Below are 19,119 nucleotides of genomic sequence, written 5' to 3' on the forward strand. Positions count from 1 at the left end.
CAGTCTGTGGTAAGGCTTCCGAGATAGTATGCTCTTCACTTAATACTAAAATGTACAGATCCAATAACGATAGATTTCTGAAACTCTCGAACGTTGTAGAGTTGATAAATTCCGGAGATTGTACTGATTACTTAAAAAAAATATTGGCAGGGTAGAGTGTCGTGTTTGATAATGTGTTTTAAGAGAATTATAGGTGAAACAGAGAAAAATAATAGGAAGGAGAAGAACCATCTTATTAGGAGATTCATGTAACGACCCTCAAGCTCGTCAACGCTATTTGACTGATCTAGTGATGATCAAGACACAATTTAGTCGCTAATGAATCGATTAGATTAACATGAATCTTTATTAATAGAAATTAATCTAACAATGATCTAATTACGAAACTAGTATAGTTGGATATATCTCGAAAAGTTATGCGGAAGGGACTACTCGAACGTGTCATTTGAAAATCAGAAGAGGAAGAAATCATCAGATTTCTAAGAAGGGTCACTTCTAAACCGCCTGGCTGCCCTTATCCGTTTCTTGGGTGCCTTAGTAAATCTCGTCTGCCTCATCATCAAAACGTGTCGAAGAGAAATCATTTCTCTTCTTCTTCTCTCTTTCTTCTTCTTCTCTCATTCTCTCCTGTTCTTGCCGCTGATGAGAATTTTGTGAAACAAATTCGAGTCTTTTGAGTTCGTTATAAGAGGGGAAATATCAAGGATTGATAGAGAATATTGGTGTTGATTCAATTCTCGAATTCAGAGTTCTCAGAAAAGGTAAATCGGTGTTTGAATTCAGAGTTTCTGTTTTGATTGATTCTTCTTTATGAATTTGTTATGTAATTCGATAGTATTTAGATGGATTTGTCTTAATTTAGATGAAGATGGTTAATTAGGGTTTAATTTTAGTTTCTTAGTAACCAAATCAGAAATTAGGGTTTCTGAGATTTGTTGAAAGTTATGATTAGTGATGATTAAGGAGAAACTAAAGGATGGGTATTGGAGGTTATGATGTGAACATGAAAGTTATGGTATCAATTTGAAGATTTGACTCAAAGAAGAACACTAATTGAGAAACAGAAAGTTAGGGTTTGGGTAATAAATGAACTGGAGTTTCATAAGAGTTTCAAAGAAGAATTAGAAGACGAAGATTGATTGGGTTGTTAGTTTGGTGATGTGTTTTCTGTTGCGAGAATCATGAGAAGGAAATTAGCAGATGAGATGTGGATTTTTGTAAAGGTTTGAGAAGCTGAGATTTTAGGTTGGATTATGGAGGATTGATCTTGCTGTGTATGAAGTGCAGGTGGTGAACAAGGTTTCTGAGTTTAGATAGAAGTTATATGACTTGAGGTGCATATGGTTTGTTAGGCGCAGCTCAAGAAGGGTTTGAAGTTATGGTACTATGGATTGAACTACAGTTGCTGATGAAGGTGAATATGAACAGATAGTGGTGGCTTTAGCTGAAGTAGGGATTGTGCTATTCAGAATGAGACAGGGGTGTTGAATAAAGAACATGACTGAGATTGAGTCGGTGTAAGTGGATGTGTAATTCAGTTTTGCTTAAATTGAGGTTTAGATGTATATCTAAAAGGTGGCAAAAGGAATGGACATTGTAGATACTGGTAATGTTAAACTGTGTACACCAATTGCAGGTGAGACGATGTAGCTGAGGTTGATTATGAAACTGGAATCAAGACTGTGGTTTGATTTGAGTGGTTTCAGTTCATACAAGTTGGATGTACAACTGAGAATAATGTGTTTGCAATGTAGAAGCTCATGTTATTGAATCCAGAATGGTTGAAGTTTAGGTCACAGATGAAGTATATGATAAAGATGTTGGTGTTGTCATTGCAGGTGGTAGTGATTTGTAAGTTCCATGGATATGGAAGTGTGATGGAGTTGATGAAGATAATGACATTGTGGTGTTGAAGCAATTTATCATTTGGTAACAACCCTGGAGATTGTATTACAGTTGAGAAGCAGTCTGATTGATAGCTAGTATGTGCCGTAGTTTGTGATGATTATGAAGTGGTAATGGTGGTTGTAGTTTGCAGTTGCAGTTGATGAATGGAATTCTGGAATAGAATCAGTGAACCGTTGGTGAATTCTGCTGAGAGCTGAGGCTGTTAATGGATTTGAACTACATGGTCTCGATTATCTTTAGATGATTATAAAGATGTAGATGTTGTTGGTAGAGATGGAAATTGGATGTAGTTTATAGAACTGTGTATAGTTAGAATAGAGTGTTTAACTGATTTGTTTTTACCTTTGAGTTTCTTTTCTTTTCAGTCAATTGTTTAACTGAGTTGTTTTACTTGAATTAGATTACCAGACTGAGTTGAATCAGTGTTAACTCACCGAGTTTTCCCTGTCCTGACCCGTTGACCTGTTGGCCGTTGAATTGACATTTGACTGGACTTCGACCTAGACTTAGACGTTGACTGTTAAGTTGACCTTGACGGTTAGTTTGACCGTTAGTGACCGTTAGTTGACTTAGATGGACCAGGCCTTAAGTTAATGGGCTTGATTAGTGGATGGGTTTAGGCATAGTTTTCCAAGATTGATGAATTGGACCCTTTGTGGTCCGAATTGACCTTTGGTTCTTTCTGCAAGTTGTAGATATTCATTAGACATATCCATGGACAATAGAACCAACACAATTCAATAAGTAAATTTTTAGATGAGCTAAAGATAGATAATGGAAGGTGTAGAACCATAAATGGGCTTAGAACCATCAAATAGTTCACTTAACTTATAACTAGAGAATTATATGAAAAATGTGGTATGAGCCTTGTATGAGCCTTTTGGTTAATCTCTTAGAGTGCTTTTGTGATTAACAGTTAGTCGTTATTAACGACGATCGATTCAAAGGATGATCCAGTGGATTGAACATCTCAAGGTAGGCGAGGCTTGTCATCAAAAGAGGTGGGAATCGATAACGAACTCTCTTGTATTCATTGTTGTTTTACAAATCTATCTTTTGTGAAATTCATGCATATCTTTATTATTATATGATAGTGTATGCATGTATTATCTGTGTGTAATACAAACTAGTTTTCTTTTATATTTTGGGATGAGCTTGGATATTTAGAAACAACTAAATATCTGTGTTTTGGGAGTATTTACTTATTCTCAAAAGTGATTCTTTCCATTGACTGGGAAGTGGTTACAATCTGTATTTATTGTTAGCATGAAAGGGAGAAGGTTTCCTTTTTATTGGTGTGTGATGTGGTTGCCCAAAAGGTATATCTATATTTATGCGCTAAAGGAGTGAAAACTGCTGCCAACTAATAAACTATCTAGGTGTGTACTCGTGTCACCGAATATTACTTTCCATATTTCTGTACGGGCAACACATGTCTCATACATGAATGTTTACTGTTCTTTTAAATTACTTTCAAAAGTTATTATATTATGTTTTGGTATTTAAAGAGAATGATGTTGAGAATATTATATAAGATTGTTGGATTTACGCGGGGACGGTAAAGGGGGATCTCCACTGTGTAAGCACTTCGATTGGATATAATGTTGTTACCATTAGATCTCTTTAGATACTTGATATGAGAGTGCGCGTAGAATAAGGTACTGGTAAGGTACATATAGTTTATGACTTGAGGACGAAAACCTCATGGGCGCTTTAATGTTCATTGAAGAATCCGCAACAGTCATGCCTTGCTACTCCGAAGGAAGACGTCGCTCAACTATTATTTATGTTGTGAATGTGTGTCGGTTTATTGGTTGGTAAAAATTTATATTTTCAGTACTACTATTATTTTAATTTGCTTTACTGTATTTCCTTGTTTTATCGGTTTTAGCAAAACTTGCATTGTCTTCGATTCATTTTAGTGATTACTCGAAAGTTAGTTGTTATTTCTACTCGGCACCCTTCGGGATGATGTGCTCACCCATTTCCACTTTCAGTTTCAGAAACAGATCAAGATGCATACGTCGCGATGAAAGCTTCGAGGAGTTGGTTTCGTTAGTTGGTTAGCTTCCGCTATGTTATTTTGTGTTTATATTCTATTTATAAACCAACTCACTATTGAATATGTATCATTTGAGAGGAGTTCTTGTATTTATTTTAGAGTGGGTTTAGATTTTGGTTAATCTTTGTTTGGAACTTCTTTTTCAGTATTTAATTAGATGTTTTAGATCCTTAGTGCCTCACTTTATAGTTAATCTTTTAGATCCTTAGGGGGTGCTACAATTCAAGTAGAAGCATTACATAGTTTTATTTATATACAACCCTAAAAATCTAGTTGGACCGCACATCCATGGACCGTAGGCCATGTAACATTAATTACAATATTTAGAAGACCATACCTAATCCCACTAGAAAATCGATGAGCAATGATAACATGGCAAGTGAGCAGTCATGTCTTCTACAAGCCCGGAATACTCAAGACGTGAGAAAAAAAACCATTGAACAAAGAAGGGTGTTCCCAGTTCAATATGATTTCATTCCACAAAAATGCAATACGCTACTCTTTCAAAAAAACACACCTATATCTCTTTTGAAAATAACTAGCCAATGTATAGAACAAAAAGAACAGAAAGTCATTGTTCAAATCATAAGAAAACGCTTGAACAACAAAACATAATAGTGACGATAGATTTTTTTTCAATAGGCGGTAAATATAGGTCTGTCCCTAGAAATATAAGATTGCACTTTTATACGGGTACCTAAAATAGTTAAAATATTCCATTGCACAAATTTAATTTTATAAAAGAAGAAGATATCCCAATGCATTGTGCAGGTAATTAACTTCTAATATTTTCTCTATATTTACCCACATTTTATATCTATTTCAATTCTCTTCATGTTATTTACATTCTAATTTATTTTAAGTTTGGTTTCATGTTAAAAAAATTTAAAGAAGAACATCAAGCTATCGAAAATCTATTCATTTTACCTCAATAAGATATTAATAAAATCATTGAACTAGAAGTTTTGGGAAATATAATGTATGTGCTCTTCCGAAGTCACTTCTACCGATCAAGTGATAGATATACTGGAGATAAGGAAAAAGAAAAGGCTTTATGAATTTAAAATATATTCAAGTTCAGATAAAGATTGAAGCAAATAAATAGCTTTTAAGCAATTTATAAAACCGAAAAAGATATTATATGTTTTAAACTGTTGCATTACAAGCCTAACCATTTAGTTATTTGTTTATTATTTTTTTTTAAATTAGTTTAATAAATGTTATCTCGGGCTTTTTTTAGGTTCATGAACTTATGGATTTTTTTGTTTTTAGTGATATTAATTTTTTCTTGGCAAAATTAAATTTATATAATCGATCCAATAATTTTCCAGTGAGTTGCTAATCCGTGCATAGCACGGGTGACCAACTATCTGGCAAAACTATCAGTTCATGTAAAAACTATCAATAATTTTGTTCATCCCATCAAGTCAAACCCACCGCTGATGTGGCGCTAATATGGTTGCCTTTTCCAATTCCTTAGATTTTCTTCCTTCTTCCGGCACCTCCTTCTTCGATTTTTCCTGCCATTTTATTTTTGTTTGCTTGGGAAAATAAATTAATAAGTTTTTTCATTGTTATTCTCTCTATAGTACCAATGAAAAACCCCTGAAGATAAGATGGGTTCACTTTTTACCACTAACTTTTAAAAATTAATTATACACCGGGTGAGATAGTATTTTTCATCTCCTTCTCTAACTCTCACTACGAGCCCCTAAAAAGAAAAACGAAAACGACATTCATTATGAGCATATAATTGCTAGTTGTGGAAAATTTTATCCAGAATTGTAAAGGAATCAGTTGTGATGAATCAAATAAGCGATTAGCATTTAGCTGAAGAGCGTTGGAGATGAAAATTTGATTTTGGGTTTGTGGATTTAGCAAACCAATTATCCAAAATGTACGCAGAAAATTGAATCCATTGAACTGCATATGAAATATAGGAAAATTCATTCAAAATGTTTTTTTCTCTTCGAATCATGTGTCAATGTGAAAGACTTTATTTTGGATGAATTTTGCAAAATCTACACTATGCAGTCTGTCAACACTATAGGTCATTGGTGGATTACAACAAAAATACTTAGGAGCGCCTAGAAAAGAAGCATACGGATTCTGGAACAATAACATTAGATAGAAAGACGAAAGAGAAAGCAAAAGCAAACATAACAAGAAAGACGGTTGCATATTTCCACACTTCAGCATCTGGAGATCACGTCGATTACATGTCTCTCCATGAGTTAGACACTGTATGTACCCATTTTGATAAATCCCATTTTAAAGGGCAATCAATAAACCAAAACCAACGAAGGAAGGAAAACCCATGCCTCCTAATAGTAATTAAACATGGAGTTGATGGTACCGCTGCTTCTACTTCTTCTAAGTAGTTGGTACCAAAAATAGGGTAACGGAGAAAAAACTAACTACTTTGTTTTCCCAGACAAACCGAACCAGAATGGCAGAAGAAAACCGATAAAAAAAACTCAAGGGAACAAAGAAGTCAACCACGTCGACGATGGGATTGACGGTGGGTTTGACTTGGTGGGCGGAATAGAATAATTGTTGTTAAATCTTACGTGTTTTGGCTTCCTTACTACCTACCATACCAATACGCTCGTCTCAGATTGTGTTCAGTATGTTGGTTGTGAAAGATTTAATGAAAGAATTTCTATTGGGTATTGATACACGTGGAAATTTCCGAGGAACCCGAGTTTGAACTCTCTCTCTCTTCTATAAACCCATCAATAAGATGATATATATCTATAACCCAAAACGTAAAATCTACGGTTAAGATTACTAGTTTAGGTTGAATTTAGATTTTTAGATTTTTAACAAGACCAAATTAACCTTTATCCATTAAGCGTTTCTAATAAATTTATTTACTTATTTTTTATGGCCAGTAAATTGATTGCATTATTTACGGCGACACTGTTGTTAAATAAAAAATTCCATATTTTACGGCTACTTAAGAGCATCTCCAACTGTGGGTGCTACAAATCCTATGCTGAGTTTTTATTTAGATCATATTTGTGGGGTTATATATATGTAGCAAAAAGAGTAATATTTTTCTCATGAACCATATTCAGTTGTGCGGGGTCTTAGTTTTAGGATTTGTTTTTTTGGATAAAGATAAAAGTAATTCCTTTTTTCTTATTTTTTTTAAAGGAAAGAAGTTCGTTATTATTAATAATATTTTTATTTTACAAGAAACTTGTTGGTAGCCGCGCAACAAGTTGTGTCCCAACCCCTTTAATTTTTCAACCTCAACAAAAAAAGAAAATTGCGAACTTTAATATTAGCATCATATCTAGCTATGTAATTTTTCAACCTCAACAAAAACTCTATAGTTTCAAAACCAAGCTCACCTAAGGTAGTAAAAGCCAAGGTACCAAAATTATACTCATTGGCTCTACATACATCAAGGTATTTACATCTTTTACGTTCAACCGCTTTAAACAAAGCAAGACCCGGTGTGAAAGCGTCTACGCCAACCCCAGCGAAAGGAGAAACCCCCGTCACATCCAAACAAGTATCTCGGCCCTCCTCCCAATTGTAGACAAGAATATCCGCTGGTCTGGAATCACCACCATCACAAGATAAGAAACCCAAAGGCGCTTCAACTTTAGCGTGCACACCTGCCCTATAAAAAATATCCGCAAATGTGTCACGAACAAGATCATGTCGAAACTTGACTCCAACTTCATTTGCACAATGCAACGTATGGTCACCATATACATCCATAGCCTTGTTACAATACAAACAAATACTTTTTTCCGCAAATAGGGAATACCAAGTCTATAGCTAAGAATAGCACAAAACTGACATGGCCCTAACTTCTGTCCAAGCCCATCTACATGAATAACAAGTAAGTAATCTTGAGCATGCTTAGTTTTTATTGCACTGCCAAATTACTGAGTCACGTCTTGACATATTGAAAAGGGAATGCATGTTTTCCGTCACTCCTGCAAAATATTGAACTGCCAGTGAATGCATGGGATGTGGGCCAGCTATGAGATTGCTAAGTTGGGAAGAATCAATACCACACACTCGAACAAAATAATCAAAAGCTTGTTGATAAGTAGGACCCTTAACAGAAAAGCCTGAAGATGTAGAGATTGAAAATATAGTGTGTAGAAAATTCCCTTGTAGATGTAGGGTCTGAGAATAAGAAACTAAAAAACAGTATTGCATTGTATCAAACATAGAGTAGATACCAAGACCACCATCTCTGATGGGTAAAGACACTAGTCTTTGTTGTAATAAGCCAAAACCTGGACCATCACCAGTCACTAAATTCCTCATATATTTGAAAAGATGATCATAAAATACAACATGCGCTTCTTTCACATACTTAGGTGCAGTGATACGCAAAGTAAAGTAAAGTTTAGAAAAACCTGTACAGTTCCGCAGAAGAAGCAATTCACTTTGAGGGTTTTCGAGCCTACGAACTGCCGCCATCAACTGTATGGTCTTTTGAACTCTACCAAGAACCAAATGACTACAAAAATTAGCATTCAAACTCACAGGACCACCAAGTAGTTTAACTCCTATATAGGATCTACCAATACCAGCAGGAAAAATACCATCTTGCAGACTCCTTGTATCCGTAGAAAGCCAAAACTGTTCAGTTTGTTGCACATTGAGATGAAGCCCAACAGATGCACCTTCATTCTGAATAATATGAAATGCTTTAGAAACCTGCAAAGTATCACCAATAACGGTACCATCATCTAGGTACCATGCCTGCAAATCAAGATGACACTGTTGCGAGATCTTTAAAACAAGAGGGTGCAAAGTCAGCGAGAAAAGTAAAGGACCTAGAAGATATCCTTGTTGTACACCTTGTGCAGAAGAAAGAGTAGAAGCACCATAATAAAGTTGGGCATGAAAATAATAACAAAATTCAACCCATTTAGATATACTAGGGCATTTAAGTCTCACTTCTCGCAACATAGCAGTCCTATCCACAAGGTTAAATGCATTACTAAAATATACTAGAAGCATAAACATGGAGTTAAGACTACCTTTCTCCTCCAAAATACGATCTATTGAATGTAAAATAGCTTCCCCTCCACAAGGTACTCCAACCCCAAATTGTAAATCACTTAAATATCTAGACATATCCTTGCTCACAAGAGATGCGGCAACCTTAGAAACTAACCGTCTCCATATAGTACCAACAACAATAGGTATAATACCCCCTCCAGGTTTAAGTAAAGGAGTAAGTGGAGCGCTAGCAATGAACTTACCTAACTACGGAGGGCAGTTACCAGCTAAAAAAATATTAACAACTGCAGTAATGGACGCAAGGAGCTCATCCGCCACAGCTGCCACAGGACCACTGAGGGCATCAAGCAAGTGTTAAGCATGAAGACCATCCCTGCCACATGCTGCACCTTTAGAAAACTTCTAGTTCTGTTCAAAACCATATAAATACTAGCCGTAGCAGCATTAACTTCAATCGGTGCAGTGTGCAATACTGGTGGAGGTGCCGAAGGATGTTTGAGCTATAAATCAGATAAAGTAACATCAGTAGAAGGAGCCACGCCATTGGATGTAAGAACACGAATAGCAGCGGTATAAGAGCCCTGACTAAGCTTTCGTCTACAAAGTCGTAAATTAATATCATCTTGATTAGTATTCGTAGACAAGACCTTATGTTTAGATAAAAGATCATTATCAGATAACAAACTCACGATCAAAGAGACAAAACCATCAGAATCCCTCCACTTTTCTAAAGCGTGATTAATAGAAGCAACTTGAAGTTTATTTCCATACCAGATCGACTTTCTGCAGTACTCTTGGGAGTATAATTACGTAAAACACATATAGGAAACATGAGCAGTTGAATCCAAGGTGAAATATCCTAGGGACTGGGTATAACCTTGTCCAAAGTGTGTTTGAATGTTCGAGAGAAACTAAGTCTACATTTAGTGGGTATATGCCGAACTGTATGCAACTGAGCTTGAAGAACTTTATCTAACAACTCCACACCAAGGACTTGAACAGAATTACTAAGCACAACATTATCAACATTATAAACATGAACAAAAGCACTTGCCTCTTCAGGTTTTGTTACGCCATGAATAAGAAAATCATCATCCACTCCATTGAAAGGGGCCGAAATTACATCTCTGGCATGTGACCTGCAACACTTCTTATAAGCTTGGAGATGCATACACTTGGTACACAACCACATCTTCAGTTGTGAAAGAGTCTATTCCCATAGAGCATAGACTGCACTATTATTTTGAATCTTGTCCCTGCATCTATCATTTTCTTCCCCATGCACTAGATGCATATCATTAATATGTTTGAAAAAAGAGATTCTCACTAAACCCCTACCTCTTACATCATTCTTGCAGCTATCAAACCCCTTAAAAGGACATTGGAGAAACTTACTAGCATTCTGTGAATCAAAACAATGAGATATGGGACTCAAACAAACCCCCTGGTTAGACCTAGTAACTCTAGGCATAGTGAACACAAAAGAGAGAAATCCAAAGGACCAATTAGGAATCAAGGAATGGGAATTTAAGAGTTCAAATTAGGAATACATCTAATTGAAAACCTAAAATACCATTCGTTGAAACTCTAATTAAACAAACAAGAGGAACATGCCAAAAACACAAACTTGATGCTCCAAAAAACTTCACTACTACTCAGAGAAACCTTCAATCGAAGAAACCAAATCCTCAAATCACTAATTAAATAAGAAAGCTCTAAAAAAAACCGCAATTAGAACCCTCAAACTACTACTACATACACAAAGTTTCACCTCAAGGAAAATATGAAGAATAATTCGAAAAAAAACGATACACAAAACGCTAACCCACTTCTGCAGATGACGAAATACACAATCGTAAAAAAAAGACCCATAATCCAATCTTCAATCGAAGAAATCACTTCGTCAAAAACCCTAATCCAATAAGAAAGAAACCCAATTCCCTCTTCTGCTACAACGCCAAGAACCCTAACTCGGAGTCTACAAAAATTGCTCAAGAAAAAACCCCTAAAACTGATTCTTCAATTACCCAGAGAAAAAAAAACCTTAGCAAAGAAAACTCGAAAATTACACAGAGATTAAGAAAAGGAAAATCTGAATCAGAATTAATTCGAACAACGACAATGTTAAATATGAAGCTTCAATCGCTCACAGAGAAGGGGAAAAAAAATTGGTGTTGAGAATCCACACGAGATGAAGAAGAAAAGAAAACCTTGCAAATAAGGTCTTTTTACACGTCGGTAACAGGAAGCCTTCAAGCTTAACAAGTTGGAAGTTTTTTGCAAGTTTTTTTAAAATAAAAAGGCGCCGCAAAGGCTTTTATTAACAAAAAAATCAAATACAAGGTACAATGTCGATAGAGGGCAACCTAGCAACAAGTTGAGCCCCTACACCTTTTTGAATTGAAATACCCAATCTATAAAAAAGAGAATTACCTATTTTGTAATTGAGGTCGTAATTAGCTATACAATTTCTCAACCAAATCCATACCCATGAGCGGACACCGTATCCAAATATTTTACCCGTTTGCGTGAAATTAGATTAGAAATGGCGACACACGGAACGAAAGTCCGACCACTAATATCAGAAAAGGGTGAGACACCCGTAACATCAAAGCAAACATCTTGCCCGTTAATCCAGTTGTAGACAAGAATGTCGGCGGGCTTTAAAGCCTTGGCATCATCAGATAAGAACCCAATATTGACCTCCTTCCTAGCTGCAACTCCGACGTTGTTAAAATTATTATTATTATTATTATTATTATTATTATTATTATTATTATTATTATTACGTTATAAACGGAAGTTTATTAGGTAGATGCCCACTTTAGTGGGACCCTATTACTTGGACATCAAGTTTATAAACTCTACAAATAAAGTCTCAAACCTTTGTAAAGTAATACACATCTAATAAGATTTTTTCTCCTTCTTCGTCTCTACTTTTTGTCTTTCCTTCTCTATTTTCTAGATTTACAACACGCTATCAGTCACGTTGCTTTACCGACTAAGCAAAAGTATTCTTTCCTCCCCTTTTATGGTGGGACGGGCCAAACCTTAGACCACACAAACCCGAACAGGATATGGAGAATTAATTCTTAACCTTATTATATTGGTTTTCTTTTATTCTTATCGTTTTGCTAACTTGTATAGTTGTATTTTGTCCTTATGTAGATTTCCACTCATGTCAAACAGTGGTACGAGAATGAGAAACAGATCGTGGCAAGGAACTTCCCATTATTACATAAGAAATTAACTGGTTCTTCTTTTTCCTTTCCATTTTATTTTTATTTTTAAAGGTGTTATGCTAATTAATTAAGCATTATTTTTCTTTCTTTATTTAATGACCACCGTTTATGGGAGATGATGCTTTTTCTTTCCACGCATCAAGGTGTATCCCTAGTTTATGGGACGTGGGTAATCATCTTACCAAATAAGTTCAATCTTCCTTGCTCTCTAATTTATTCCTATAAAGAAAAAGAAAAAAGAACTTATTGAAAGATGGTTTCCGTTTCTATTCTCCTAATGAAACGGTAGTCATCAAAAATTGGCGTTCTCTTTTTCTGTAATATTTTTTATTCTTCATAGAGAAAGAAAAACAAATCCGTCAAAGGACCATGAAACTGTAATCACCAAAATCTGGCGTTATTGCAATTTAATTATTTTTACAGTAATTAATCACGTGCATGGTTGAAAAACCTACGACCAATTAAATTTGGTATCTTCATCAATAAGAAGAAGATCAGGTGATTATTTTTTTATGTACGGGTTCTATCCGTCAATCAGAAAGTGGATTTTCCCACTGCGATGACTAAAGCGACAATTTTTTTTCTTCTTCTTTTGTCGATACGATTTTGGTAAATTGTAGAAACTAAACTAATTGATGTTGATTTTCTCCATCGCTTCTTTAAGATGATAGAAAATATATTGGCATATTTTCTAAATTTTGCCAATATGGTGTGATTTCGAAAATTGCACCATGAAATACGGTTTTATCAAATAATAAATCATTCACCAACCACAAAGTGGATTTTATCTAAAAATCATAGCGATAATAATTTCTATATTTTCTCAAAGAAATCAGTAAGCCAATTAAGCTTGGTTTTTCCCTATTGATCTTAAAGGGATAAAATATCGTTATTATTACAAATACCAATAAAACAAGGAATTGCTCCTTAGGGATGTTGAGCAATCATTGTTTTCTCGAAATAATAATCTCCAAAATTCGGATTGTTCCACTTGTAGTTGAAACACCGAAAGACACAAAAGATCAAAGGGTGCACCCGGTTTGTAAGATATATCATTAGTCCTTGTAGTGACTAAATTGATCTTAAAATTTAGTTTCTTTTGGAAAATAAAGTGTCCATAATCTCAATCCAAATCTTTATCTCGTTGGATCGTTGGCCTTAGAGTTCACGCAATTATATGGAGATTTATATACATATTTTATATGTTTTTGGTTGTAAACAATAAAACCATTGGTTGATGATTAATTTTGTATGTCAAAAAGACTACAATTTATTTTATTTTTAGGACAATTTCTTTTATGACTCTTTAAATCAGAATCTACTGTCCAATCTGGAGTTGTTTATAATCCAGAAATTATTATGAGTATGTGTCCTCGAATTAATCGGATAATACTCTACGAAAATTGTTTTCGTATATGAGATGAAAATATTTCCGCCATAATCAGGGGGAGAATATACATTACCAAACGTTGGTATTAATTAACTTCAAAGTCATATCCGTTTCTCCCATCTTGATCAAATCAAAAAAGGCTGTCATTTACTAGGCGTGAAAATATTTCATCTAGCTTTTATTTAAGCTTATCCCGTTTGAAAAGGCAAACTCAATCACATCTAGCAAGCATGTAGCATTTTTATATAGGATACTGAGTCTATCATAATACGATTCAAATTCTAAAAATTCATATCTTTTTATTTGAATAGTAGGAGATTATCACGCCCGTGGGCGCTGGTACCAGTAAATTTTGAATTTTTCAAAGTACGCATACACTAGAAGTTGTGTGAGATCGTGATAAGCAAATTATTGTCGAATATTCATTTATAGTAGCTACTGAAATAGTAAATAATGGTGGTTGTTAACCCCTCTCCATAGAAATATCGACATCAGTGATCGGTGTGCACAAAATCCAAATTATGTTGGATTGAAATCTCCAGAATAACATAATATATGGATCCAACACTTAACACCTTAAATGTGCAACCCTGAATTCTTAAAATTACAGGTCGGTGTAGTCGTGATGCGTTATTAAGAGAAATTAATCGTACTAAAAACGATTTGAGGATTTAAATTTTGCTTAAATCGTAGGATTGCTTCAATGATTGTTCTCCTTATATGATACATTTGGCGTGGTAGTCCTTGAGGGACTCGAATTTGGTCAGAGAACATACTAGGATTTGTAATCCTTGAAGGATTCAATCTATATCCATGCAGCCACCTGAATCGACTATATCAGGTTTAGTAATCCTTTATGTGTTTTTAGAAATTTGGTACACAACCAAAAATCCGGATTAATTAGTTGATGATTTCAACATTATAGGTCTCTTGAGAAGTCCTTAAAAACACTGAAATCCACGCTTCGGCAACATAAATTCTATTATTTTTCTTTCTTAAATCTGCAGTTAGAATTATGCTAGCTTAAACTCGTCTTTGAGGTAGACTAAAGTTATGATTTTGATGCTTGTTTTCTACAATACTCATATAGTTAAGTTAGCATCCATAAATCGTCAAAAGGTATACTCTTTTTCCTTCGTTTCAGGTTTTGTCCCATGTGGTTTTCCTGACAAGGTTTTAACGAGGCAACATCTCGTTGACGTTTAATTTTCTTTCTAAATGTTGATATTTGTGCTCTTTTTCCTTCGTCCAAAATTTTTCCCATTGGGTTTTAGTGGCAAGGTTTTAGTGAGGAAAATTAATTCAACATGGTGGTCATCCAAGGGGGAGTTGTATCAATTTCAGCTATTTGGTGGATTCCCACCATTACCACATTAACATAACAGTCTCCTATGAATTTGGATATTATTATAATCCATATATGGTATGATCACAACTTTTGTTCACCTATGCAACTGTAACTAAATATTGGCCTTTTATTGGAGAAATTACATCAACTACTTCCGCAAATCATCTTCGAGAAGCTAACAATCCAGGAAGCAAGTCCTCAATGTATTTAAAGAAGCGTGAAGACTCAAGAACACTACCATTAGAAGACTAACACAAAAGAAGACTTCATCAATGGGGAAATTTCTCACGAAAGCACTGCTATCTCCAGCATTCAATAAATTCGTGTATCGAAATTGGGAAGTGTCGACTCAAAGATTTGCAAGTCAAGATTTAACTGAAGTACTTATCAGAGGGAGCACCATAGTAAAATGTATTTTACTGGACTATCACGTTGTACTCTTTTTCCTTCGTCAAGGTTTCGTGCAACTGGGTTTCCTTGTCAAGGTTTTAATGAGACAACATATGCATGTCCAACTCTGTTCTAAGTTTTCTCATAATTGTACTCTTTTCCCTTCGATCAGTTTTTGTCCCTTTGGATTTTCCTGACAAGGTTTTAATGAGGCAATTACTTAGATACAATGGTCATATAGGGGAAGTGTTATAAACGGAAGTTTATTAGGTAGGTGCCCACTTTAGTGGGATCCTATTACTTGGGCATCAAGTATGTAAACTCTACAAATAGAGTCCCAAACCTTTGTAAAGTAATACACATCTAATAAGATTCTCTCTCCTTCTTCGTCTCTACTTTGTGTCTTTCCTTCTATATTTTCTAGATTTACAACATATTAGATAAAGAGTATTACACTAACTAGTTGGAATCCTAACAAGCTAAGCTCCAACAACGTACCACTACATTAATTGAACATGTTGCTGTGCTAGCCTACCTGCGAGCCTCATGGGTAACCTAGCTGGGAGGGGGGGGGGGGGGGGGGGGGGGGGGGCAAGCTAACTCTACCTTCCATGTTAATTCCTGCAATATTACGTCATTGGGGGCTCGAACCTGGGACCTTCTGGAGCGCATGAAACTTTGAGAAATGGGGATGACCAGCTGAGCTAGGTGCCCGTTTTTAAAAATAATGATTAAAAAAATAATCAAAAAGATGACATGAAGGTCATTCCACGGTCTAAATAAGACCTTCATATTTATTTTGACACCCTTCATATTTTATATGACCTACTGTTGGAGATGATTTAATCTAAAAGAGGGTCTAAAATTCTGTGTCAAAAGAAAATAAAACTCTCACCCACTGATGGAAATGCTCCGAGAGATTTCAGTTTTTATCCTTTATAATCGTCAATTGATTAACTTTACATTATTTCTGGAATAGTTAAGTCTCTCCTTATCTACTATTTAGCACTATAAACGCATTCTAAAAGCAGAATATTCTCTTAATTTCTCGTAGTTAGTCGTTCTTTCTCCTCCTTAAGATCTGTTTAATCAAATGCTCTTGATTGATTTGTTATTGGTTTGATTTCATTAATTTCTTAAATTAATAGTTCCATCCAGGAACACCTTTCGTAAATTAAAATTAAAATCCATAAACTCACCGTGTGGGGACTAAGCTTCTAATAGGTGCTTGGCAATGTAAACTGATATGCTTAGGTTTACACTCATGTGATAAGATTTTTAATTTTTACTGTATATTAAATCCGGCTATCAAATGCATTTTTCTTTTAATCTCTACCTGTCTATTAGGTAAATCCGATTTTTCACTTATGTGTTATACAAGTGAAATTTGATTTTCATCAGAAATTGACTTTTCACCCTTAATAAAATGGAATTTTCACCAACTTCGCAAAATTAAGTGAAAATTGGAATTTCATCGACAATTGCAATTATTGTTAGTTGTGATTTTCATAAAAGTAATAAGTAGAAGTTAAAAATTGCTATTCTAGCGCCAAAAATGTAGTTGCAGGAAATCCTACACACCCCATTAACATTCCTAGATCTAAATCTATTTCACAATCAAAATAAAGATTAAAGTGCTAAAATTGTAAATTGGACACAAAATTACGTGGTCGATCAATTGATCTACATCCACGGGGTTAGGTTTCACTGTGATTATTGAATTACATTGGAACTCCACTAATAAGTATTTGGAGCTCTAGTTTTTATGAAGGAAGAAGGAGGAGATAATACTAATAATAATAATCCCCTTATCTCTCCTGCCTTTCTCTTTATATAGGATATACTAGTGGAGACAGCTCATATTTCCTTTTATTTCATATTTCTTTATTTCGGATCCACCGTCTGACATTATCGCACAACCTTATATGAATCTCGCACACTTGATAACCTATGCGATATTTTGTCCCTACAATTGCGATTATCAGCAATCCCTAACTCATGAAAACTGGAATTATCACGGTTTTCTCACTAATAAATAAATAAATGTATTAATTTCCTAAAGTAAAAATGGCATTTTAGTAATCATAAATTATTATAACTAATTTTGGTGTTTATATATATAGAATCCTAATGAGGGTTTTAGATACACATTTTTTTATTTAGGCTATAAATAATTTCCTATTGATACACATACCGGGGTTCCCCACCGAGGGTTTTCCCGGCAGAGAAAAACTTGCCGGATCCACGGAACCGTTACCAGAGAAAGGCAAGGGGTGCTGTTTTGGCGGTCGAGTTCATCTAATACCAACCTAATTATCGCGGATGGGTCGGGTTTCATCTAATACCAAACCTAATTATAGCGGGTTTTTATCTCATAACCAATGCCGCCCGCCTAATTTCGGTTCGGGTTTTAACCCACCCTTTACGGACCAGTCGGTGGTTCGAGTTTAAACCTGATTTAACCGGGTTCATATGCATTTTCGTTTGAATTAGCTTTTAGTTCTCTAAGGAAAAAAATTTCGATCTCGCGGCGGGATCAAAGTTGAACTCGCAGCTCTATGACTGTACGATTTGAAGATGTGACATCAGCAGACTGTTGAGTTAACACAGTCAAATACCGATTTTTTCTTAACTACGAAATCTTACAAGATATTTCATATATCTGTTTCTTCAATACGGAATTCTTCCTTAATTTTTTCATCTCTCTTTTTCTTAGGAACTTGATTTTTACCATGTCTTTATATTTCTCCTACCATTTTTCTTTCCGCAGTGATATACATAAGCTAGTATGCATCTACTTACTGATCGTACTCATTACGAACTATATATATATGACTCTCCATTCATCTTTCTTGCATACTGATTAAATAACTAGGTAGTGATAATGAATCATTAATGATGATCATGAAATGTCAGCACAAACTGTGGGACAAGATATTGGATCAAGAGACAAAGTACCGAGAGTACTGCATAGTGTATACGTATAGCTAACAAGTGATGCAGTTAGTCGAAGTTGTTCCATTCCGTCAAATTGCATGAAGCTTATTTAGAGTGAAGAGAAGTTGGATAGTATATTGATAGTAATGATACTGGTGGATGATGGACCATTGATGGTAACAGTTTAGTAGGATTTTCGACATTGAAGCCAACAAAACAAGCAGCAGCTGAAAATGTTGGTTATTTGATGATTCACTTGTTGATCTTGGTAATGTTTCTGGCCTAAATACCTTGTTGGTGCCAAAATTAAGTGACGAGTATGAAGATCCGGATATATAGAAAATAGAGAAGATACGTTGTCAAAATACGGAAGATATATGGTTGTTCAGAAAACGTGATGTAACTGTGGTCAACTCTACGACCAACTCTAAGGTTTGCTGATGTCAATCTTCAGAATCCTACAGTTGTGGAGCGCGAGTTCAACTTTGATCCCGCGCCGCGAGATGAAATTATTTTCCGTTTTCTAAGTTACTTAAAATCACATGAAAAATCTGGTAAGTGTAATTATCTGGTTGAATGTATTTTTGAATCATCCTTTTATAAATTAATAGAGACTTGAATGGCTTAAAACTCACAGCTGAACCTCAATCAATTGTATCGTATAAAAATCTTGGTTCATAATTTGATCAAACAGTTTGAGCATAATTCATAGTTCATGATAAGCCCATAGAACATGTATAAATTAGCTCTCTTAGAGAAGATGGGATTGAAAGTAAGCCCTTGATTATCATCTCACCTTACATTTGTTTTTGTGTTCTGAAAATTGTACATCTTTAGCATA

General features: G+C 35.0%; 1 long non-coding RNA gene across 1 annotated transcript; it reads left to right on the forward strand.

The window, feature by feature from the left end:
* Positions 1-590: 590 nt before the first annotated feature.
* LOC113310897 lies at positions 591-3,952 on the forward strand. The gene is made up of 3 exons (XR_003341457.1): positions 591-761; positions 2,825-2,909; positions 3,906-3,952. It is a non-coding gene; the product is annotated as an uncharacterized LOC113310897 (long non-coding RNA).
* Positions 3,953-19,119: the final 15,167 nt, after the last annotated feature.

The sequence above is a fragment of the Papaver somniferum genome, chromosome 1 (genome assembly GCF_003573695.1).
Source record: "Papaver somniferum cultivar HN1 chromosome 1, ASM357369v1, whole genome shotgun sequence".
Lineage (NCBI taxonomy): Eukaryota > Viridiplantae > Streptophyta > Magnoliopsida > Ranunculales > Papaveraceae > Papaver > Papaver somniferum.